The sequence below is a fragment of the Mauremys mutica genome, chromosome 1 (assembly GCF_020497125.1).
Source record: "Mauremys mutica isolate MM-2020 ecotype Southern chromosome 1, ASM2049712v1, whole genome shotgun sequence".
NCBI lineage: Eukaryota > Metazoa > Chordata > Testudines > Geoemydidae > Mauremys > Mauremys mutica.
The window spans coordinates 238,153,492-238,180,062 of NC_059072.1; positions in this window are offsets into that span (position 1 = coordinate 238,153,492).

Here is a 26,571-nt window from a genome sequence, read left to right on the forward strand (position 1 = left end):
GTTTTCAGGAACTGTGGTCTGTTTAGACGCCTGTAGGAAGGAGTTTCTTCCCGGACCACAAAATAAGTCTTGGGGATGTGCAGCTGCCTATAGTGATCGTCGGGGACCCAGCCTACCCACTAATGCCCTGGCTCGTGAAGCTCTGTGCAGGCGCCTTGCACAGCGACAAGGAACTCTTCAAGTAACAGCGAGCAGCGTGACCTGTGACTGTTCAGTTTCTTTACAGAGAAGCTGAACCTGCCCCTGTTTCTTTACCAAGTGACTGTTGACTAGCATCTGCAGTTACATACCCCGCCCACCCCGCTTCCCCAACTTCCAACACACGTTTAAAAATAAAATACATGTTCATCAATAAAGAAACTTTACAAAGGTTTCTTTATTGATGACTTTGCGTTACAGGGTTGAAACTGGGACACGGACTGTGCTGGGTAGGGTGTGCAGTGATGTAAAGACCGCCTGTAAACTCGAGGAATGACAGGCTCCTGCTCCCAGAGCGGTCTGCAGTGCCGGACTGGATGTTTCAACGGAGCCTGCCATCCCTCCTTTTTGGGACTCTGTGTGCGGGGGCTATGTGGCCTTTTGGCGGGGGAGGACGGATACAGATTCCTCTGCTGGGTGGCTCTGTGGTCCAGGACAGGGACCGTTGCATGAGATCTGTAACCTCCCTCCCCCGCTACAAAGTCACGTACCCCCCCACCCACACAGAACCTGCAAACCACCTCCCATACCGACCAGGGTGCGTACTGACAGCAGCGTGTGTGTGACCTGCTGCTGATCCTGCCCCCATGTCTGTACCCTGGTAAAGGTGATTGTCCTGTCAAATTACCAACCCCCTTCCCCCCCTTCAAACACAGTCTCCTCTAAAAGAACATGACGGAAACAGTAATTAACAGAAAAGTATTTTTTATTATCAACTAGACAGTTAGGGGATGAAACTGGGATGGGGGCTTGGGTGAGGCGGGAAGGAAAGGACTTCTCAAAATTTAGGGTATGAGAGCTTTTCGGTACTTGAGCACTCTGCTGGGGTGCAGTGACAGTTTACACGGCCTCTGGCGCCCCTCCTTCTGGTTATTTTGGGTGAGGGGGGTATGGGACTTTGTGGCGGGGGAGGGCGGTTGCAGATACACTGCAGGGGGGCTCTGTCCTCCTGCCTGAGGTCCTGCAGAACATGCACAAGGCGCAGGAGCATGTCCGTTTGCTCCCTCATTAGTCCAAGCAGCGTTTGAGTCGCCTGCTTGTCTTCCTCACGCCACCTCTCCTCCCCTTTGCTGTGTGAGCGCTGGTACAAAGAGAGGGTCTCCCTCCACTGTCTCTGCTGGTCCGCCTCGTCTCGGGAGCACCCCATAAGTTCAGCAAACATCTCGTCCCCTGTCTTTTTCTTTCGCCGCCTTCTCTTTGCCAGCCTCTGTGAGGGAGATGCTGTGGCGGGTCTGGAGACAGTCGAAGCTGTGTGATGGGAAAAAGGGAGTGAATTCCTTGCAAAGATAAAGTTTTGCGAACAATGAACACAGTCTAGTTTGTCTCTGTGAATTCTGGGTTGAGATCCCAGTGCCTGATGGGGCAAAAACCATTTTCGCGGGTGGTTCTGGGTAAATGTCGTCAGTCATCCCTTCCTCCGGGAAAGCAACAGCAGACAATCATTTCAAGCCCGTTTTCCCTGGATTGCCCTGGCAGACGCCACAGCGTGGAAACCATGGAGCCTGTTTTGGCTTTTGTGCCTGTCACCGTATGTGTACTAGATGCCGCTGACAGAGGCGGTCCAGCAGCGCTACACAGCAGCATGCTTTTGCTTTTGCATGATAGCAGAGATGGTTACCAGCCATATTGTACCATCTACCATACCATAAATTGGTAATAAGATGGGCATGGTTAACAGTCCTTTTGCACTGCACCATTTGCTGCTGTCATAAGTGCCCCTGGCTGAGATCAGCCAGGGGCGCAAAAGCCAAAATTGGGAATGACTCCCTGAGTCAATCCCTCCTTTTTGGTATCTAAAAATAGAATCAGTCCTTCCTAGAATATGGGCAAGTGTACTAGAGAACCACTGTATCAGAGAACCAGAGAGCACAGCTGTTCTGTGTCAGATCCTGCATAGATTATGAGCTGTATGCTATTCACAGGGGGTGCTCCTGCAACAACCCCACCTGTTCATTCCATTCTTCCCCCAGCCTTCCTGGGCTACCATAGCATTGTCCCCCCACTTGTGTGATGAAGTAATAAAGAATGCAGGAATAAGACACAGTGACTTGTTAGTGAGAAATGAGTGGAAGGCAGCCTCCAGTTGCTATGATAGTCCAGATAGGACATTAAGGAGTGTGGAGAAGAGGAGCCCAGCATCCTGCTGCTAGTCCAGGGGCAATTGAATCTTTTCTTTACACATGAAGGGTGGGGGCTGATGAAGCTCAGCCCCCTGTTGCTATGATGACGATGGTTATCAGCCATACTGTACCATCTACCACGAAAAATTAGGACCAGGCGCCCTTGATTGACCTTACTGATGCTAGTCGGCATGGTTACCAGTCCTTTTGCACTGCCCCATGTGCCAATAGGCTGATGATGAGGACGGGTACCAGTCATTTTGTACCATCAGCCATCCATAGCGTGGGGGGAGCAAGGATGTTGGTGTTCAGTGCTGCACCATCGCGTCTATCTGCAGCATTCAGTAAAGATAGGGTGACATGTAAAAGAGTCAAGAGAAGATTGTTTTCCCTTTCACTTCTGGGGATGGGTCGGGGGCTGCGTAAATTGCCTAGCTATGCCCTGACCCACCGCGGACACTGTTTTTGACCCTAGAAGCATTTGGAGCTCAGCCAAGAATGCAAATGCTTTTCGGAGACAGCAGGAACTGTGGGATACCTTGCGTCCTCAGTCCCCCCTCCCTCCATGAGCATCCATTTGAATCTTTGGCTTTCCGTTACGCTCATCACGCAGCAGCGTGCTGAGTCTCTGCTATGCCATCTGTCCGGAGTTTTTTGAAAAATACTTTGGACCAGGCGTAACATTACAGTAATTCCCCTAATTAGATGCAGGAGTCTCCGAGCGAGATCACCCTGAGGACGGTCACTGAAGGAGATAGAGAGCGCATGCTGCGTGAAAGCCAGCACAAACCAGGGGCCTATGCACCCGTGCTCGGGGAGGCAATGCTCCCTGAGTACCTCATGAAAGCCTGGCGCGGAAAAGTGTGCTACCACGGAGCACCCAATAAGGCAGCTCTCCTCAGGAACCTCCTGCGGAGGCTTTTCGATTACCTCCAGGACAGCTTCCTGGAGATCTCCCAGGAGGATTTCTGTTCTATCCCCATATATAGAGAGACCTCCTTTTCACATACTTCAGATTCCTGTTATATTAAGAATAAAAGTTTACATGGTTAAAGCACTTACCGACTGCTCCTTCCCCTGATTCAGGATCTGGGTTAATGGCCGGGGACGGTTGGTAGGGGATCTCCGTGACGGTGATGAAGAGATCCTGGCTGTCTGGGAAACCAGCGTTGTAAGCGCTGTCGCCTGCCTCGTCATCCACAAACCCTTCCTCATCTTCCCCGTCCGCGAACATCGCTGAGGAACTGGCCGTTGACACTGTCCCATCGTCAGAGTCCATGGTCACTGGTGGGGCAGTGGTGGCAATCTCCATAGCGTCCGTTTGCCGCTTTGATTTTTTGGTAGCCTTGTCTGGGGTCCTTGATTTTCACGCGGCGCTGCGTTGCATCCCGGCTGTATCCTCTGTCTCTCATGGCTTTGGAGACCTTCTCGTAGGTCTTTGCATTCCGTTTTTTGGAGCGCAGCTCCGAAGGCACAGACTCCTCGCCCCACGCACCGATCAGATCCAAGAGTTCCCGGTCAGTCTATGCTGGGTCCCTCTTTCTATTCAGAGATTACATGAACTCCTCTGCTGGAGAGCTCTGCATCGCTGCCGGTGCTGCTGAGCTCGCCCCGATGTCCAACCACGAAATGAGATTCTAACTGTCCAGACAGGAAAAGGAATTCAAATTTTCCCGGGACTTTTCCTGTGTGGCTGGTCAGAGCATCCAAGCTCGGACTGCTGTCCAGAGCGTCAACAGAGTGGTGCAGTGTGGGATAGCTCCCGGAGCTAGTAAGTTCGATTTGCATCCACACCTAGCCTAATTCGACATAGCCATGTTGAATTTAGCGCTACTCCCCTCGTCGGGGTGGAGTACCGAATTCGAACTAAAGAGCCCTCTAGGTCAAATTAAATGGCTTCCTGGTGTGGACGGGTGCACGGTTAATTCGAATTAACGCTGCTAAATTCGAATTAAAGTCCTAGTGTGGACCAGGCCTTAATCTGGTTTGGACAGCCCTGTGTATATTTATGGCACTGTATGCATCCTAATGAAATATTTAAGGAAGAAGATTTCTCTTTATGTCAGATGTTAGAATTCCACAGTTTATATATTAAGAAGGTCAGGTCAGGCTATGCCTGCTACTGTAATGAGAGTACTTGGTACTACCTGTGGCTCATCAAACCCACCGCCTTATGGGTAGCCCCGGAGAGTGAAAGGCTAAGGGAGCAACCCCTAACAGAAAAGCTCCACTGCCTTGTGGTTGAATTCATGAGAATTTAAAGCTTTGAAAGTAAACTCAGACAGAAAATCCGGAGTAGAGTCCCTAAGGCAGTCAGGTACTAACATTTTAGTGTCTTTCCGGCAACTCCTGCAGCAGATCGGGTACCAGACATATTAATTCTTCCTCTCCTCTGGATTTTACCAGTGACACCAAGAGGGGGTTCCTGATGCATGGACAACTCAGGGCCTCCATATCATCAGCCCAGGCTTGTGCCTTGTAGAGGTACTCCAGCTTTTCCTCGACACAACACGGGAGGCAGCAATCACTGGTTATAAGCTCTTACTTGATTGGTGTGGGGTTGAGCACCAGGGGCTGTCTCCGACGTTGGGAGAGATCATTGTATCTCACTGGACAATCACCCCACCTGCCATAAAACTGGGCAGCCCTCAGACAATAGGGTGTTGTCCCGCCACAGTCTACCTGCTTCAATGGGTGGTTGGAGCTTAGAGTTTTATAACTTGACAAGTGGACTATAACCAATGCACCTGGCAAATCAAGTTGTGGCAGAGATTGTCTCTCTCGAGTGGGTCTCTTCAGCCACAACCTCGGATGCCATAAAAGCAATTGAGTAAATTCTTAACCTCTCAGGGGCGCATACCCATGGTCTCTCGAGACTGGAGGTTGCCTACTACTGGATATTAAGAAAAGTGACTACAGTAAAGAAATAACCCATTTTAAAACATTATATACTGAAGAACTACACAGGCAATGTTGAGGCATACAGTACATACTTTATCATAGATGTAGGAACATCTGAAATATGGTGTGTCTAAACCATACCCTATTCTAGTAATACAGATGGGTCCATTGGACCCAGTACAGGAAAACTAAAACAGTTACAGAAGTCCTCTATAAAAGGGAGATGTATGTAGATGTATAAATAATTAATATATGATGTTCAAGTAGTTGTTGCTTAAGCTTATGTAACACTTTACATGGGGTTTGTAGAACCAATGACATTTATTATGCACTTCAAATGGCTTCCTGATTACAGCTCATGGAGCAATCACCATGTTTCAAAATTCACACAGATAAACACATCAAGCAAAATGCACCACCTTTTTTCTCTTCAGATTTGGAGCCCAAATGTTGCCCCCATCTCAGATTTAAAGCCAAAAGTAAATGCTTGCTCTTAACATAATTATTTTAGACATTTTTAACTAAATGAGTATATATAAGCAATATGCAACTGCAGGGAAACTGTATTCAAAATACACAGCTGTTACCAACATCTCAATATAAGTTGCAAGGACTAATTATTAATTAATTATGATATTGAAATTACAGCATTATACAGAGCTTCTTGTGCAGAGAGATTTTCCTGCACAAATATTAGCTCATTTCTCCTCTTCTTTTTCTTGTATTTTTTCCCATTTAAAAGAAAAAAGTTGGCATCAGAAAAGATGGATGACAGATCACTTCTGACAGTTCTCTTCAGAGCCACCATTTTGTTGGCTTGGAAACACAAGGTAACTGTTATATCACTAATTCAATTAAAACCCATATGGTTTCCAGCTGTTGCTCATCTGATCAGTCTTTCCCTGGCTAAAAAGAGTTTCACTGTGGCCCCATCTCTAATGCCAACTGTGCTCTTTTGTGAGAGCTGGCCCCATACCAGCATACACCTGTGTATATTTGACATCTTCCTTTTTAAACCATGTGCACCCGCCACATCCTACAGAGTAAAATACCTCCTGAAAGTAATCCAAGCAGACAGAACAAGTAACTTTTCCATGTATCAACCTCCTCTGTCATTATCACAAATGTAAGAAACAGATTGAAGGCACCATGTTTCAGCTTCAAAGTGCATAGAGCTGAATTGTTTCAACCTAAAATGCAGATCAAAAATAACGCTGAGAAGCATTTCCTTTGGGCATAGTTACACTGAGTTAAATCTCACCTTTAGATATTAGCAGTTGCTATTTGCTGCTTAGGGAAGAAAAACATAAAGAATATGGAAAAGGGATTTTAAAAGTGTGTGTGTGTTTCTATGTGTGTTTTTAATACCATCGCTGATGTTATAAAAGCTTGCAGTATTTGGTGCCCTCTAGTGGATAAAATTTAACTGACATATCATCTGAATAGACTAGTCTTGCCATTCTCCATGTATAGTCACAAGTCAATTCAAAGCAGAACTTAAAATTGTGGTAGTCTGACCCAACAATCTAACTATTCCTAAAAGTTAGCATATGCCTTAGAAGTGCAAAATACAGAGTGAATAAAAACAAATGTAGCAAAAAAAGGGGGTGTTCATACACTGTGGGGGAATAAAACCATAACAAAGTATCTGTAGCAATAATAATGACCAAAAATAATTTGATCCACATTAAAAAAAACCAAAACACAATGTTTACAGTACCTCCTTTTTCTATTCACCAAACCTTCACAGCATACTCACGTTTTGTTTGTTTGTTTGTTTGTTTCTCTCTCTCTCTCGGTCATAAAAGCACATTTACAAAGCATATCCTGTCTCACTTCTTTAATTCCTATACTTTACTAGGAAGAAGTGAAGGATGGGTGAACCCTGTGGAGTGAGAGGCTTTGAAGGGTTTATTTTTTAAATTTTTGTAGTATCCTGCAAATTTGCACAAATCATTCCAGTTTTGTGGAACTATTTTCTCCCCTAGCATGGTAACCCTTACTGTATTCAAGGGAAATTTAACTTAAAAAGCAAAATTTTCAAGCAAGCAAAGTCTATGATATATAAACAATAATGAAAACCATGACTGATGTTTTTATCCAGGGACATAAATAAGACTTGGCTAGCAAACCATTGTCTTTGAGTTTGGAGTATGTGCAATAGAAATATATGAACCATTCTTGCTAGTGGGTAGGAGACTGGAATCTCATGGAGTTCCTTTGAGAGGTTCTAAACCAAATTTTTGCTGTGGCCACAATGAATTCATGGGTAGCTGCCATTTTGACAGTTAAAATATCATACTAGTGACAGTCTAGTCCTATGGTTATTTGGAAGCTTCATGTAAATAAAATCTTTTCAATATAAAAAATATGTACTATTAATACTATCACAAAAGATATACGGTTAATGTTGTGAAAAAATGCACTAACTTATGATGGAAGCCATCATCATTCGATGTAAAGTAAAATATCTTGTTCCCAACCATAGTCCTGCTGTCTTAACAGATTTTTTGAGTGGGAGGTCTATATTTTTCTATATTGTAATGGCTTATGGTAATTGTCAGAGAAGATCCTAATAGTTGGTTCACATGCAATTAGCATTTGTAATTCGTTGTAAGAAAAAGTATCACTCTGTCTTGATAGGTAGTAGTAAAATAATCATAAATCCTAGTTCTGTTAAGTTAGCATTGTACAGCCTGGAGAAAGAGTGAAGGGAGGTAGCAGCATCATAGTGGACCAACCAATTCCTCTACTTTCCTCAAAGTTATAGTAGCCCCGTAATAAAGTAGACAGGGTAACTCAAAAGTAAGAGAGGGTAAAAGCAGTTCATCCCAGCACACAGCATCTTAGTCATCATGCAATTTGTTAGAGAGTGACAGTAATACACTTACACCTAAATCTTGGCAGATTCTGATCGTCTGCCTTTTCTGTTTACAAACTGGATCTCTGATCTCTTACACGCTATATGTCCATTCAGAACGTACACTTCACTGATGAACAACAATCCGAGAGCTACCCGGGCTAGGGCAGAAGAAAATGTTTTGTGTTTTACACTAGTCATACAGCTAAAGCTCGTAATCCTTAAACACATCATTGAGGTAGCTGTTCATTTCAGGTATAGAGTTTTGAGTTAGACTTGAACTCAAACAACCTACGCCAATTTTTTTTAAAAGGTGATGTCTTTGATATTTTGAATCACAGAACTGCTGCTGCTTCTACAACTGAGAACTTCCAGTGGAGTGAGGAAATAGAAGTTATTGCAGCAGCTGCCATCCATCCTGTGCCCAACTGAACAGATGTTTCTGCCATACCAATTGCTTGTGTCTCTCCCATGTGTTCAAGGTTCCCTAACTATCCTGTCATGATGTATGTCTTCTGCCAAGTTGTGTGAAAGCTGCAGAGAATTTAAATTTGGATCTATCAGTGTTGCAAGCATGTAACCTGTCAATTTTATCATCCCTAGTAACACTGAATCATCCCACAATTAGTCTTTTTTTTTATGAGCTAGATTTCTGGCCTGCCATGATAACCACTTATCTTCATACACACTTCACTGATCAACATCTTCTCTTGTAAGGACTATTTCATGTTGTAGAATGGTATTATTTGATTCAAGGAGGCTTACTTAGCATGCATCTCTCTTGCAGCTGTCTCAAATGGGGAAAAGATGATGCGCAATTGCTGTATCCAATCTACTTGGTAGGTAATGATGTGGAAATAGTGCAATTTAACTAGTAGTCCATTTGTCTAGTTATCTACCTAGGTATTTATAGGAATATAGGAATTGCCAGACTGGATGAGATCCAACATCCATCTAGTCCAGTATACTGTCTCTGACAGCGGCCAGCACCAGATGCTTGAGAGGAAGGCGTAATAACCCTTCAATGGGCAGATGGGGGAGGGGGGTGTTAATCTGCTCCGATATTAGGTTTCATCCTGATGTTTAATAGTTAGAGAAAGACTTAACCCTGAAGCTGGAGATTTAATATCCCTTCCAAAATTATTGTTTTTCTGTGTAAGCCCTGTGGAAGGGATCTCTCTAATGCCATCTGTTGGTGAAATGGGAGAAGAGCAGCCCAGAGCTAGTTAAGAACTGCAGATGGGCAGGGGCTCCACTGGGGAGGGAACACTCTCCTTTGTTGAAGAGCAAAGGGAATGGACTGACTGGATCAGGCCTCATTTGCATTTGGGGACATTTTGTTTAAAAAACGGTTAAACTTTGAGATTGAGGTAATAAAATTCTATTGGCCTTGTTGGGAAATATAAGAACAAGACGTCAGGATTGAACACGTCCTTCAAGAAGCATGTTGATAAATTAGAGAGGGTTCAGAGAGGAGCCATGAGAATTATTAAAGCATTAGAAAACATGCCTTACAGTGCTGAACTCAAAGTGCTCAAACTATTTACATTAACAAGAAGGGTGATTTTATTACAGTCTGTAGGTATCTTCCCTGGGAACAAATATTTAGTAATGAGTGTGACATGCCCCAGGGTACAATCTGGAGTGTGGAATTGCTGTGTCCCATTAATTCTCTAACTGAGGGTCTGTCTAACTCTGCTCTGATAGTGACATGCAGCCCCTTCAGGCTTTGTTCTCACTCAATTAGCATGTGAAGGCACACCCGCAGTTATATAAAGGCTCTCATAGCCACTCATGAACTATATACAGAGAGACATCCACAGATTCCCCCAGCACCAGCCTTGCAACCCAGAAATGTGGGTCACACTGCTGAAGACCCCCGTGATCAGAGTAAGCTCATTAATTAGTTCATCATACCATCAAAGTGTACGAATATGCACCAGACTTTGTAACCTGAGTAGATTTCCCACATTTCAATCAAAAACACCCTGACGTAGATAAAACATTAAAATAAGTTTATTAACTACAGAAAGATAGGTTTTAAGTGATTATAAGTGGTATAGGCATAGAAGATCAGAATTGGTTACAAAAACTAATCAAACATAAAAACCACAAGCTATTTCCTAACCTTTATCAGGCTAAGTCAAATTTGAAGCAATAAGGTTTCTCTTACCTAAAAGCATACAGCAGCCTGTGCTAACTGGAAAAACTTCCAGGTTCTTCAAAGATTTTTCCAGTTAAGACCACTCCCCCCAGTTCAAATGTTCCTTTGTCTTCCAAACGATTTTGTTGCCTTCAGTATAGGTGAGGGAGGAGAGGTGGTCTGATGATGTCACTGTCACTTATTTTATTCTCTCCTCCAGGTGCTGGAACAAATCTTGCGCTGTCATGCGGTTAGGCAGCCCCATTGCCTACATGCCCTACATTCAGTCTTTCATATGAATTGCAAATCCTTGCTTGCACCCTTTGTGTACATGAGGCTTGACATGTAAGGCTGTATCCACAGTTTCTTTTTGTTATTTTCAAGGGAGCTGGGCTCTGGGCATTTCCCAGACTCACAGCATGTTTCAGTAACAAACATATAGCAAAATTTCATAACTTCATACACAATCATGATACTTACATTTCAACAGGGCAGTAATGGTCAGCAGAATTATGACTTTTCCAATGATAACTCACAAGGCATATATCACACATGATTTCTCATAATTGTGTAAAAGCGGTGACTATAATAGCGTAGACTGTCACAACGGGCTCTTCAATCTAGCAAAAAAAGGTGTGACACAATCCAGTGGCTAGAAGTTGAAACCAGACAAATTCAGACTGGAAATAAGGTGTACATTTTTGACAGTGAGGGTAATTAACCACTGGAATTATTTACCAAGTGTCATGGTGGATTCTCTATTACTGGAAATTTTAAAATCAAGACTGGATGTTTTTCTAAAAGACATGCTCTAGGAATTACTTTGAGAAAGTTCTATGGCCTTTGTTATACAGGAGGCCAGATTAGATGATCACAGTGGTCCCTTCTGACCTTGGAATCTATGACCAAGACTGCTGTCAGGCATACTTGGGTAAGGAAGCCTGTACAGAGCTAAAGGTGGGGTAGGGTGGGAGAAGGCTCGTACTCTCTGTTGGCAATGCCTCTCTGATGGTGAGGACTCTTGAGAGGGTCCCAGATACCACTGATCTCTCTCTCTCTAAAGAACTGAGCTGAGACTACTACAGAGTAGTGCATGGCATAAAGCTGAGGGATGGCTTCAAGGCAATAGAGGGCACAGAGTGGCAACAGCAGCCCTGAGGAGATGGATGACACAGAGCTGAGGCAGCTTGGGCTGAAGCCCCAGAGAGAACAACAGCTTACCTAAGGGACCCTGGTGTGGACCTCTCTACCTAACTACTACAGTGGAAATCATCCCAGCTGAGTCAGGTGTTAGAACCCCCTGACCCTGCCAGGCACATGGCCAGCATCCTTGGGCTTCTCCAACCCATGATAGCTAAAGCTAACTGTGAGTTGGGAGGGGGAGAGGATGGAAGTAGCTAGAATGCACCAGTGACTCACAATTGCCAAGAGATTGGGACTATGTTTAGGACACCCTGAGCTTGGGAGTCTTATCTCATAGAATTTGTTGATTTATTAATTGCTGTTTTTTTCCAAGTTTATTCTATTGCACCTTCCCCCTTCCCCCACCCCTTAATAAAGTTCTCTTTGTTTTAACCCCTGGGCTCTGCTTGTGAGGGGGAAGTGCTGCCCATCAGGGGCTAGTTGTCGTTTCCTCGGTTTCTTGGTAGGAGCTTGAGTCAGGAAGGAAGCTCCTAGAAATTTGAACCCAGCCCTTTTTGCTGCAGTCAGCACCTGGGAGAAGGTTTACAGTTAATTAATGTATACCACACTCATCACCACAGCATCTGGTGTGTGGCTTGTTTCTGTTGGTGAAGTTGCTGCATCCTGCAAAATAGAAATCGACCTAATAGCAACATTTTGAATCAGTTTTTTGGGGCAGCTTTTTTCTTGCCTGTTAACTAAACTGGATATGCACAACCATGATCGAATGTTTAAGATGATCCACAATTTTCCTGACAGTAGAAACCAATGTGTTTTTACTCCATTCCTCATGCTGAAATCTATGTGCTATGTGTTTAAGTCACTGTGCCAAATATGCCACAAACACAAGCCTCTAACATTGATCAGTGATTAACATCCATTATATTTGCTGCTGCCATTGTTATTCTGAGACATTCCCAACATACTTTTGATATAACCCACCATCCCCTTCAGTTTTGCTATTATGGCCACTAGCTTTGCTGCTGCTACACTACCATAACCTCTGGCTAGCTGATTAACATTTTTGGTCCTTTGCTGTGGTAGGAGTCCATGAATTACTACTGACATATGCCCCTACTTGGTGAGGATGAGACCAACAGTTACATGCATACCCAAAAATGTGCCCTAGGTAGCTGCAGCACAAATAGTTGGGGTCTTTATAAAGGGATCAAACGAATGCATGGCTAGCAGCAAATGTCATCTGGCAGGACAGAACAACAGGTGGCAAATCACGTCGTTGTTCTTAAGAGAGACAGAGTCAACCCCCGATCTTTAAAAAGGAGTGATGGGTATCCTTATAAAGGGAATGAACGTATGGGTAGAAGGATAGTATAGCAGGTGCTAAAGCATATACCTTAATGCAGGGAAAGTGGGATGCTGTTATAGCCACTCATCCTCCTACCAGACATTAGTGGAAAAACAAATAGTAGGTCAAAGATATCCATTGGAAGAGGTAGGCCGAACCTATGAAAATGAGTGCATTGGTTTCCACACAGTGATCATGCACAGCTTGTTGACATTTTTTCTGTTCAATAAAATGTTTCAACATTCACAGCAATCTTGTCCAGTCTTCTATTTGTTGTATTATTGTGGTGGTTTTGCAGAATATTGTGAGAAATTTCTCAGTTCTATTGTTGGGTACTTTATATTTATAAAGTGATATGAAATGAAGACGATGAGGAGGCAGAGTGGCCTAGTAGATAGAGCACTGGGCTAACTTTTATCTTCAGTTCATCTATGAGTCTGAGGGGTGACCTTGGGCAAGTCACTTCACCTTTCTGTGCCTAAATTTGGTCATCTGTAAAATGGCGATAATGACACTTACCTCCTTACAGGAGACAACAGAAGGTAACAAAGCATGATCCAGTCTTGCACTCAGACTCTTTGGCCAGCATGGAGCACAATTAACCTCAAAGTGGCTTTTCATGGATGCATTATTTTTCCATGTGTATCTGATTCCAGGCTTAGAGTCCTGTGTGCTGTTTGTCTAAGAGAGAGTGGTATTCAGTCATGCTGATGCATCCATACCAGTTAATGCTGAAGGTCCAGAAAACTGGAGACTTTTGCAAATGGTGTAATGCTGTAAATTAAAATATTTATTGAATATACATGCTTAATTAACATAAATGACACTAAGCTGCATATTTGTGAAAATAAAAGCACCGAACTTACTAGGTTACCTCTTGGAGCATGAGAGTCATCTGTTGAAAAAACATCTAACAGACAACCTGGCCTTCTGGGAAATATAAGGGCAGCTTGTGTTCTGTTAGGGAGACTCGAAGGAATAAGAAGGCTGTGGGAATTTCTCTGAAGTAGACTCCAAAAAAATCAGATGTAGGAGTAAGAGAAGATCTTTGTTGGATAACAGAAAAGACCCTATGGAGGGTTTTTATGATGGGGGAAGCCAGAGGAAAGTTGAATAGGAAGAAGCCTTGGAAAACAGAAGGACAGAGCACCTTGAGCAGTTACAGGTAGACAGCTCAGTTATACAGGGTCCTGGGGCTGGGATGCTGTAGTAGATGGGAATGAGATTTCTCCTCCATACTGCCCCCTTTGGAGGTTATGTAGCTGCCCCTGTTAACAGAAGAGACAAGGTGAGTGAGACAACATCTTTTATTGGACCAGCTTCTTTTGGTGAAAGGGACAAGCTTTGATACCTGAATAAGAGCTCTGTGTACCTCAAAAGCTTTCCTCTTTCACCAACAGAAATTGGTCCAATAAAAGATATTACATCACCCACCTTGTCTCTCTAATATTCTGTGTCCAACATGGTTATGACAAAACTGCAAATACCTGTTAACAAAATATTGATTTGCTAAACCCAATAATAGGGATGAAGGCTGAAAAGGATAGACTTTCAGATAAAGAACTGTGCCATAGTAAGAGGCTGGAGTTGAAGATTGTTTATGTGTCTTGCTATTAGACTTTAATTATACTCTGTGACTTAACCAGAGGGAAAGCACTGCAGCAAACCACTGAAGACTCTGACATAAGAGTGCCATAGGGGTCTATCAGCTTGGGACAGCAAGGTCAAGAGCCAGCAAAATTGAGGCAATGGACATGCCACACTGGGTACATACCTGCTACATCCACCAAGTTACCTCATTCCCAACATGTCCTAGATCATTAACATTTACCTTCATTTTTTATTAAACCAGCAGCAAAAGGGAAGGCCTCCACATCATTTCATGTTTGCCATCTACTGGCAAAACACAAGAAATCGTTTACAGATGGAGAAGTATTTAAAGAGATAATGACTGTGGCAGTGGACTCCTTATTTAAAGACTTTAAAAACAAAGAGGAAATAATGAGGGCAATCCCAAGCATATCGCTTGGTGCTTCCACAGTACCAAGATGGCTGGAATCTTTGCCCGAAGACGTCTTTCAGCGACTACATCAGGATTTGAATGACTGCGAATGACTGCAAACGCTTTATACTGCAGTTCAATTAATCGGTCAACATGGCCGACACAGCCCAGGTAACTGTTTTTGTTGGAATGGTTTTTAAGGATGTGACAACTAAAGAGGACCTTCTGACTGTTTGTCCTTAAAGAGAGAACAAGAGGGGAAGATGTCTACAACAAATTCAAAAAGTATGTGCTTGAAAAAATCATTCCAATTAAGAAGCTTCTTTCGATCACAATGGATGGTGCACCCGCTATGCTTGGCACAAATGCAGGCTTTGTTGCATTTTGCAGAAATGATCCAGATTGTCCTTCATTTGTGAATAACCACTGTATAACCCACCAGCAAGCACTAGTGAGTAAAGTTATGGACTTCTCACATGTAATGAAAATCCTTGCCAGAATTGTAAACTCATGCGACTAACTATTTCAAATTACAACCCAGATTTCAAGTCACTGGCAGTTAATGTACAGTCACAAGTGTCACACTGAGATTCAGTAAGTAGGGAAAATGTATAATTATGTATATTAAGCACTTGATCTCAGCTTTATATAACATAATAAACTGTTATTTTTACATTTTCTTTGAGGTAGATCCTGGGTTGCACTTAAATTCAAAAAGTGATCCTGTGCTTAAAAAAGTTGGAGATCACTGGTCTAAGTAAATGACAGTGGGACTCACTGCACACAGCAGGTCACAATCAGTAGTGGCACAAATAATCAGGGTTTTTATCAAACAGACCATATGTATGAATGAACAGCAGAATATGGAGACGTACACCGGGTGTTTGTATTGTAATACAGGGGTTCTCAACCTTTTTCCTTCTGAGCCCTGCCCCCCCCCCACATGCTATAAAAATTCCATGTCCCACCCATGCCACAACAAGTGTTTTTCAGCAGATTAAAAGCCTGGGCTAGCTTTAGGGGGTGGCAAGCAGAGCAATTGCCCAGGGCCCCACTAAACTATGTTATTCAGGCTTCAGCTTCAGCCCAGGGAGGAGGGGCTTGGGCTTCAGCTTTCTGCCCTGGGCCCTAGAAAGTCTAATGCTGGCCCTGTTCTCTGGTTTATTTTGGTGGACCTCCTGAAACCTGCCTACGTCCCCCACCACCCCGGGGACCCCAGACCGCTGGTTGAGAACTGCTGTTGTAATGAACCTGCTGGTTCATTATTTTATCCTTTGTTAATCCCTCTTGCCAGTTGAGGTTTCATAACCTCCAGAGTACAGGAAAGGGAAGTACGGCCTGAGATCAGAGGGGGACCAGGCTCAGAAGAGAAATAAAGGCTGAATGCAAGCTGGAACAGCAGGCTGGAGACAGCAGCCTGGGACTAGGCTGCAGAAGGAATGCTGGATAGCAGGACCTGAGAACCCAGCTGAGACACATCCTGTTGCTGTCAGGGGCCAGCAGTACCTGTAGAAAAGGTTCCAGGGCTGTTGCCTGCAGGTAGCAGGATAGTGTGGTGGGATTATACTGGGACTCTTATCTTCAAACAACTGGACTAGCATGCTTCCAGATATCAGAGGAGGCTGGTGTGCCACAGCCCTCACAACAACACTCTTCAGAGGGGTTGGTTTACAGTGGGTTGCACGGCCATGAATCATAGCAGGAATTTTTGTCTCTACCTTCTTCCTCTAGTTAAATGAAATGGTCAGACATAGCCAAAACCGAAGTATTCATTCTGAGCTTCCTCACCTACAACTGAAAATAACACCAGAAATGAAACTTTCCTACACAAAATTTCAATTTTGGAGAAATTGCATCTTTCAATCAAAAACTCATTTTGATGGAAAAGTCCTAATCAGCTCTGCTGTCTACCATTCCAGTCAGATATCCATAATATCTGTCTAAGCACCACAGTAGGCACAGTTACCAAAAAGAGCACTATGGAATCATTGATCATACACATGTAGAGCTGTCAGCTGTCCAGCAACCTTGTTACAGGCAAGATGGAGTCTTGCAAATGTTGAGATGCCTCCTCCCGCCCATACACAAACATCACCTACTACCAACTTGCCAAAGAAAAGAGGGCCCCTGGTAGTTTAGCTCTAGCTTGTACAGCCCTTACTCATGTTGGTGAACACTTACCTGAATAGTGCCATTGATTACAGTTGCCCCTCACAGATGTGAATAAAGGATTCACAATCTGATTTTAAGTAGTCCTCATCCATAAAGCTTCCATGAAATAAATTATCACTGACAATCTTAGTCTTCATTTTAAGACTAAAATATGACAGTTGCTTTGGTAGTTTATCTCTAGCTTGCTCAAACTGTGATACTTCAAATTCTGAAGGGCACTTGGAAAATATTTACAGGACACAAATTAGACCATCCTAACTGATCAGTAGCTATATGGCAAATACATACATGGTAATTAAATGTTCTGACACATTACTGGGCCCAGTGTTTGAAGTTAATTAAAAAATAATTAGCACACACAAATTGGGTTTTATATAAGTTGTATATAATATTTGGCTACCAACTCTTGTTGAACAATTGAACTATTTTAAATGCACTAGTTTCTTTGGCTGTTCTGTTCTTTTACTCAACTTTCTATCTACATCTAAGGGCAGGTCTACACTATGGCAGGGATTGACACTCTGAGATCGATGCATAACAAAGACCCGCTAAATCGATCATTCTCCAGTCGACCCCTGTACTCTACCCCCGACGAGAAGAGTAAGGTAAGTAAAGGTACGTCCAGACTACCCGCCGTATCGGCGGGTAGCAATCGATTTCTCGGGGATCGATATATCGCGTCTCATCTAGACGCGATATATTGATCCCCGAACGCGCTCCTGTCGACTCCGGAACTCCACCAACCCGAACGGCGGTAGCAGAGTCGACATGGGGAGCCGCGGACATCGATCCTGCGCTGTGAGGACGGTAGGTAATTCGATATAAGATACTTCAGCTACGTTATTCACGTAGCTGAAGCGATTTTCCCCCATAGTGTAGACCAGCCCTTAATGGGAGATTTTCTCCCCTCAACCCCCTGCGGTGTAGACCCTGTGGTAACTCGACCTAAGGTACGTCAACTCCAGCTACGTTATTCACGTAGCTGGAGTTGCGTAGCATAGGTCGACTTTCTATGGTAGTGTAGACATAGCCTATCTTTCTGTTTTCCCTGTGTCTGTGTTTTTGCTGCAGATAACTTTTTTCTTCTTTCCCCTCTAAATCTTAGTTCTCTCCATTACCAGTTTTCGGTCCTATTTCCCTAATATTTATTTACACTTTTTTGGATATAGTTTGGCCAGTGAAAATATGACAGCTCTTTTGAAATGATCAATATAAAACTGAGCTAAGTATTTTGGTTCTAAATGTCTGTTGTGAATGAATAGCTGTTCACTCCTTTCTTTAATATTAATACTACTTGGGGCAGTCATTCTTTAGCATTAATATCACTTACAGGTAGACTTACATATAGGCTGGATGCATTGATTTCAGTAGGCTTTGCATCAGGCCCTAAATCAGGGACCATGGCATCTTAACAAATGTGTATGTAGATAGCTGGTAGAGAGACTATAGCCAAATCACCAAATTCCAAATCCTTATATATATATATAATATATATATAAGGATTTGGAATATGTATATATATATATATATATATTAAAAAAAAACACTAGCAGCTGCCTTCATTTCTGACTCTTATTCAACATTTGCTATGATATATTATTTAACACTTTTTTATTACAAGTATATATTTTATTTCATTTTCATGTGACGATTTGGATTTTACCAGCCTCTGGAAAACCTGCCTTCCTCTGCTTTCTGTTTAACAGTACTCCAAAACTCCTTCCTAGTTTTCTGTATAGTTACTCTTGTTTGTGGCTGGATTAACATTCTGAACTCATGGAGTCTCCTCTTCATCCTTTCCAGGGGACTTACACAAGATCTTCATGCTTAGTCTGAATATACTTCTCACAGCTGGTATAGCCACACACAGCACACCCTCAAGAAATTTCAACTTTACAGAATTTACACTTTTAACTTCCTAAGGAATTCCACAAAGTGATTTTCAGATTTTCAGATGCGCTGAGCACCCAAAACTCCTACTGAAGTCAATGGGAGCTGTATGTGCTCAGCACATCTGGCACCCACTGGATAAAATGTTTACATCATCTGAACAACTCCATTATAAGACCAGGCACTGTATCACAATCCCCTGTTTGCTGCATCTATAGCCACCGCAGGAAGCTGTGTTCTGCAAGAGGGATTTTAGGCTACTAGTTTTCATGCAGCAGTTGACCTGATTCTCCTTCTTTAACTCATCTTCTCTCCTTCACCTCTTACTCCTCTCCAGCTCCTTCCCCACACTAGCAGCCCAGCACTGGGTCTGGACACAGGGTACAAGGGTCGTGGCACATGCCCTGTTGTCTGCTTGGACAATAGCACACCCCTAATTAAATGCTGAGTTTCTAGTCCCCTTGGTGGAGGTGATGGCTGACTGGGAATAGATCTCTCAGTACCCCGTGGGGCAGAAAACTCTGCTTTGTAATTTGCAGACTCAGATTCTGTGTCCAAAACTTTCCTTTCTGTGGACACTGATACACTAACCCTGAAGGTTCACTAAGTCCTAACTATTCGGTATCCCTGCCCAAACTCTCCCCCGCCCCCACCCGCCCCCAAGAAAGTGAAAAGGATCTTCCTGCCCAGTCCTTGACTCCCTGGAGGTGCTAATTGCAGGGGACTGGCATTCTTGTAGGAAAGAGTCAACTCCAAACATTTTCTCTATCCTGTACAAAAATTCCAAATAGACCATTATGCCAGTAGAGGGTGCTATTGCTCCTAAAGAGCTAGTGGACAAAAAGTTCAGTGCAGTGCAGCATAGACTGCTAGTAGCACTTTTATGATGACTTGAATGAAAATGATATGCAACCAAGAATCAGACTGCTAAAGGGTTTAGCAATACAGCACTGTGAAATTCCAGCAATAGGACTGCCTTGAGATGAGAGAATCAGAGAACAAAGTTGAGGCCAAATTAGCAGAGAGCAGTAAAAAGGTATGCGGGGGGGGGGGGGGGGGGAACAGGGACAGGGAAAAGTGAATTAGGAAAAAGAGAAAATGACAAAAAATAAAGAGGGGATTCCAGACATTAAATGGAAAATTAAAGAGGAAAACTATTTAAGAAACAAATCCAGTGAGTGGGTGAGGTTCTGTCTTCTACAATGTGCAGGAGGACTGACTAGATTATCATGATGGCCTCTTCTGACCTTGAAGTCTATGAGTCTATATAGCTTGATCAGCTACATGCAGTACATTTGTGTAAACTCTGTACAATGTATATAAGTAACAGTGTATGAATACTCAAATGAAAGAGCTATGAATATTTGTTAGAATTAAAACAACTCAATCTGGCTTGAAAGGTTTTTAAGTGGTGCATTGGGCCTTGTTCTGGCCTTCTCTATACATGCGTGCATTCCACCCAAAATAAAGAGTCTAAACCAGCTCACTGCAAATAGTATACCCAGACCTAATAATATTACCTAGATCTTACATAGCATTTTCATCACTTGATCTCAAAGCACTTTACAAAGGAGATCCGTATCTTTTGACACAGAGAGGTAGTGATTTTGGCTAAGGTCACGTAGCACAGCAGCTATTCAGTGTATGGGAAACAAACAATAACTTGGCATCAGGGCCGGCTCCAGACCCCAGCGCACCAAGCGGGAGGGCGGCAGGTGGCTCCGGTGGACCTCCCGCAGGCATGCCTGCAGAGGGTCCGCTGGTCCCGCGGCTGCGGTGGACCTCCTGCAGACGTGCCTGCGGAGGGTCTCCTGAGGCCGAGGTTAGTGCTCACTCCACAAGGCTAACCAGAGAAGGTGGTCAGACTAATGCAATACAAAATACTTCCCTTTTTAAATAACACTGTTTTGCCTTGCTACATTTAAACAAAGGAAAGGGGTTGAGAGTTGATTTTATTAAAAACATGTTTAATTACACACAGATTTTGAACACAAGCTTAAGAGAAATATTTTAATACGAGTTTTAGAACAATGATCATTTTAAAAATAAATGCTCAGAGTAAGACTGTGCCTTTAGTTTACATCAAGTAGAAGAGTAAAGGGGGTGCCAGGTGCCATTTTACTTCCCTGCATGGACTACTTTCATGATGGGTCATAGTGGGGATAAGGGCATGAGAGTAGCTTTTGTAGGGCTGCTACTCCCTCTGCCATGTAGGGCACTGATTCTCAAATTTGGGCCTCCACTTGTTCAGGGAAAGCCCCTGACAGGCCAGGCCACTTTGTTTACCTGCTGCGTCCGCAGGTTCGGCTGATCGTGGGTCCCACTGGCCGCAGTTCACCATCCCAGGCCAATGGGGGCTGCGGGAAGCTGCAGCCAGCACATCCCTTGCCTCTTCCAGCAGCTCCCATTGGCCTGAAGCAGTGAACCGCAACCAGCGGGAGCCTCAATCGCCCAGACTTGTGGACGTGGCAGGTAAACAAACCGGCCCGGCCCGCCAGGGGCTTTCCCTGAACAAGCGGCAGCCCAAGTTTGAGAACCACTGATGTAGGGGAATGAACAGAGCCTTTGTTCCACCCTTGGGTCCACCCCCAACACCCCAGCCAGCAAAGCTGGAGCAATGGGAAAACCAGAAAGCAAATGATATCACAGGGTCTTTCCCTGGTTTAGCCTGGGGCAGCACAACTGTGCACTGCCCAAGAAGAGCTCTAATTCTTTTTCTCCTTACTAGAATGAGTGGTACCTTTTCATAATGTGGCCAGAAGGAGGGGGTCTGTTCGGAGAGAAATGTCACAGCTACTGTAGCTGAAAGAGAAGACTGGATTTTGATTATTACACAAATTCACATAAACACTCCATCAGGATAATTTCCTTTGCCATGTGATAGCAAAGTAGGTTCAAACTTTATTTCTTTTTAATCATATCACACCACATATCACATTGACTTGACTTACCTTTTTCAGACTCAGATTTTACACTGGTAACCATCTGGGGTTACGAAAATAATTCCCCCCAAGACATAATGTGGCACAGCTGGTCAGATGCACTATGGGTGGGAAGTTTTGTTTATTTTTCTGTGTTCTGCCTTCTTGTGAAATATCTAGTGTTAACTACTGTCAGAGACAGAATAACAGAGTAGATGATAGGCTATTGTTCTTTTTCATTGTGGCAGTTCCTCTGTGACTGTGGTGTTATGTTTGAGGCTGGAACTCAATTTACCACATCAAAAGTGTGACTGTCATGGACACAACATATAATCCCTAATGTGAAAGCTGCCATAGCCTGGGGCTTCTCTTCTACACTTATGTACACTTAAAATAGAACCAGTAGCAAAGGATGAAAAAACAATGACAAGAAAAGATCATTGTCTTTCTAGCACTCTACAGTGAATTGCTAATATTTACATTATTTCAGGTAGCTGAGTATAAAGCTTTCCCCGGAACCCTTTGTGTTGGTGTTCCTTTGCACATGAAGAGAAAAGACAGACAGCAATATCTCCTGTCCTATTCTGGACAAGAAGAGCTGAGGCAGAGTGGCATACTGCTTTGTTATTGAAGGAAAAGATTTACTTTGGAACTGCTTTGAACTGTGAAAAAAAATTAAAACCATAAGCTAATGTCAGCTGGTATTTGTCAGCTTGAATTGTGTAGCACCAGTGTTCTGGAGACTAATATACTGTAGATGACTCTGATAATTAATTCTCACGGGAAACCTATTTACATCTGGGAACAGTGACACTTGTTCTCCAAAAGGAAGAAGGTGTAATTTTCCTTTACGAATCCCCTGGTGGTACAGGTCAATCTTGCAAATTAGTCCATCCACGAAATAAACAATTTTTTAAATTACAAGTGAAATCTCTTCTCTGTATTTTGAATCCAAGTCTAAAAAAGCAGAAATCAAGTTTCCACAAGCTTTTAAAATAGGCCTTTTTAAAAACATTGTAATGATTTATTTTTCTTGCTATAACACAGCAACTGCAGGATTCACTATGAAAATACCGCAATTGCTGAATGTACAGGAAGCCAAGAAGATTATTATGTGATCTGTGCAAACGTAGAGCCTCTGTTATGAAATCCTGTGCAATTCACTTGGGTTAGAGTTTCCTTACAAATGAAATGCAGCCCAGCTTTGTTGAAATGTTCACAGAGGTTGTGAAACTTGGGTGCAGTTTTGAATTAAGTGTGCAACCACATAAAGTTGGTGGTTTCAAAAATTCAAGGGATATGAAACCATAGACATTGAAAAAGGCAGAAATGTTCAAGTTCAGCTCTTTACATGCTCACCATGATAAAAACCTCAACATGATAACCCTCTATAGCAAAAAAAGCCCCCTGATCCCCAGCTAGCAGGCAAATGTTCCTGCACATCCCTCAACAAAAACAAAGATAGCTTGAATTGGACCCCAAATCAGTTTCCAGATCCTCCCACTAGCCATCTGACCATCCCAGCTGCTCTGGATCACTAGGCATCTCAAGTCACATACACTGAAAGTTATATACTTTGAGAGAACTGGGATCATATCAGTGTGGAACAGACAAGAACTGAAGGCTGGCTGCAGAGAGGTGGCTGGTGAAGAACAAGTCTTCAAGAAGCTTCTCTGCAGAAGCAGTGGACCAACTCATTTGGAAAGTGGCTACATTTGTAGTGCTTCAGGGGGTAACTGGCATCATACTAAGTCAAGCATTGAGTTCCCAGTATATGATTAGAAGGGGCTAGTGAAAGAGCAATCATTCCTGGGCTCAATGCACTCCAGCAACCCATGTGCCAGGAGGAAGATGAGAGAGAGCTCTTACTGGTGCTAATTTGCTACAAATCAGGACTTGATTGTGTTTGGTCCTATAGGATCTAGAATGGAGAGAGTTAGTTCTCTCGATCCAGCAGAAGAAAGCCTGCTACTGAAGACCCAAGTCCTTCTCCCTCTAGGCCACCATCCTCTTCCTCTCTGACACCATTGTCTCCTTGTCCTTCCCTTGTCCCTGTGGGTGACACTTTTTCTTACTCTATAGTTCTGTGCTTCTCTGTGTTGCAGACTAGCAGATTTCTCAATATCAGCAATTGGTCCTGTTCCCTGGAGAAGGAACCAGGAAAAAGCAGCTGCAGCTATAGTTGCTCCTTTTCCTCCTCCTCGTGCAAAGGAAACTGAGGCTGAAGGCAAAGCACATCTCAGCAGTTCTTTGGAGCCAGTAGCTGTTGGGGTGATGGGCAATGGGTGTGTGATGCAGCACAGACAATATCCCACAACTGCCTGTGATAGAGGTGGTTCTGTAGGTCCCGAAGTGACCTTCTTGTCAGCTGCACACAAGAGCCTCCTGCAGAAATGACAAGTCACCTGCGTAAGCTTCCTTGCTACCACCTCAAAATGCTGCCACTTGGTAGAGCAATAACCCCTAGTGCATTCCCTCTCCTGCTGCTTCTGCAGCAACCTCTCCTCCATCTGTCCTGCAGCTCCCTCTACATTCCACACTTTCTCAGAAGAATCTTCCAAACCTCACTGCCCTTTTGTCCCCCCAGTAGCCATGAGGGAAAAAAATCCTTTTTTTAAAAGGAAACACTGAGGCAACTGTCCATATTGAAACATCTCTTACAGGGCAGAGGCAGAAAAGACAATGAAAAGAAAAACCAAGTACCTTAGGAACTGAGCAAAAAATCTAGCACCAGAATTCTTATTAACTCCAGAATATAGTTGGTGGAATAATATTAATCAAATAATTTATTAACTTAATATAATATTATTTTTAAAATACATTTTAAATTCTTTTATTCATCCATCAGACAGTAGGGATGGTAACTTGAAAACTCCCAAATAATCTATTTGAGAAAATGTTGCTGTATTTTTCATAAATTATTCCATCACTCTTCCTATTTGCCCATCTCTACATCTGAACATGCTCTTGAACTGATCCTCTGTTACTATAATTCCAGCATTTAAGAAAAGTTGAGTTTATTTTTTTAATTAAATCTGCATTCAGAACCTTGCTCAATGTGTTTTCTGTTAATCTTGCTTGTCACTGAATTTCTACAAAGTAATTTTCATATTTGAAGACTGACACTTTACCATTCACTGGAAAAATGAATTTTAAAAGGAACACTTTTGGCTATGGGGGAAGAAATTGCTTTAGGAGAAGAGATGTATCTGATTACAAATGTTCACTCTTATTATGTGTTTTACTGCTGGGAGTTAGAACCACCCACTAACTGCCAGCAAAGATACATATATGCATCTGATATATTGAACAGAACTAACTGGTAATGGCTGTTTTATAACCAACTCTGAGCAGCTGTGGAAAGCTATTCTGGGTTCTCTCTCTCTTTTGAAAGGAATGGGAGAGTCTTCTTTAAATTATCCTACAATTTTTATCCACCTCCAAAAGTATACAGTTTTCTGAGGCCCAATCAAACTCCCACTAAAGTCTTAGAAGGCCCAGATTCTCAAAGGTATTTTGGCTCCTAACTTCCATTGCAATCAGTGAAAATAGGAGCCTACATATTTTTGAGGATCTGGGCTTATGAGTTTTTCTGTTGACTTCACTGGCAGTTGGACGGGGTCCGTGGCAAGTGAGGAAATTGGAAAGGTGAATAGCAATGGGAATACTAAACAGGGAGAGCAAATAAAAAAAAAGGAGAAGAGAAATGGAAAATGGATAGGGAAAAGAGAGCAATGGGGGGGAGGGGAGAAAGGATAAATGAAAGAGAAAGGAGGAGAAACAGCAGAACTGTGCCAGGACATAGTGTGACAGGACACTGGGCTGGGGGGAAGCCAATCTGCCAATTATCACAAGGAGGGAGGAGCTCCAACAAAAGCTATTGGGGCTATTGTACTGAGATCCAAATCCTGATTGGCTTTCTCACCCTGGTAGTCATGGTGAAATCAGTGGGACTTCTCCCATGAATAGGGCTAGCAGGATTTAGCACTGTGTCCCATTCCCAATCTCTCTAGCCACACCCCCTCAATCATCCCTTTGTTTGCAGAGCCTTCCTCATGTGAGTAAGAAAGCTGAAAGTGCTCCCCCCCATGCTCATGTGGTTTCTCCTCCTTTTTCCTCTCATCTATCCAGTTGAGACACAGCCAGTCCCAGAATGGTGACAGAGCCTAGTCCTTCCTAGTGATACTAGTGTGCATGGGCTCTTCTTCTCCAGGATATGAAAGCAGCAAAAAAGGTTGAAGGAAGAACCCAAAGAGAGGCATGGGGAAGCAGGCTGTGGAAGCTCTGGGGATGGCACATTTAGGATTGGAACTAATTTTAGTTAATTGACTATTTGATGAAGTGAAGAAAATTAATATGCACTCAGTATTCTTTTAATTTAATTATATTAAATAAATATAGCTAACACCAAATTTCACAGCCCTGTACATTTATTGCAATAAGGACATCACAATGTGAATGTCATTTGCAGTGATGGAGCTATTCAGTTTTATATATACATAGCAAAAAAGGAACTGAAACACAATGCGGGGAGGGCAGATCAGAGGGGATTTGTAGAGTGGTGCAAGTTAGAACCCCACTTACTGGGGTTCACTTATAAGATTCACTTATACTTGGTTAGATTCCCTTAAACCTACTTATATCCACTGTGCCCTATGTTTCCATCTGCTGCTCTGCCTCTGATCCACTGATAAATCCTCCAAATGTGTGGCTTAGATCTAAAAAATCAGGCCTGATTCTTTTCCTGAACTAGACTGAGAGGCTGCAGCAAGGGTGGAAATGCTTCAGACGGGTTAGCAGGTACATTCCCCATCATCAGAGATGCCTGCATTATTTCTGACAAACCACTTGCTGCACTGGAGTGGGACGTGCACCC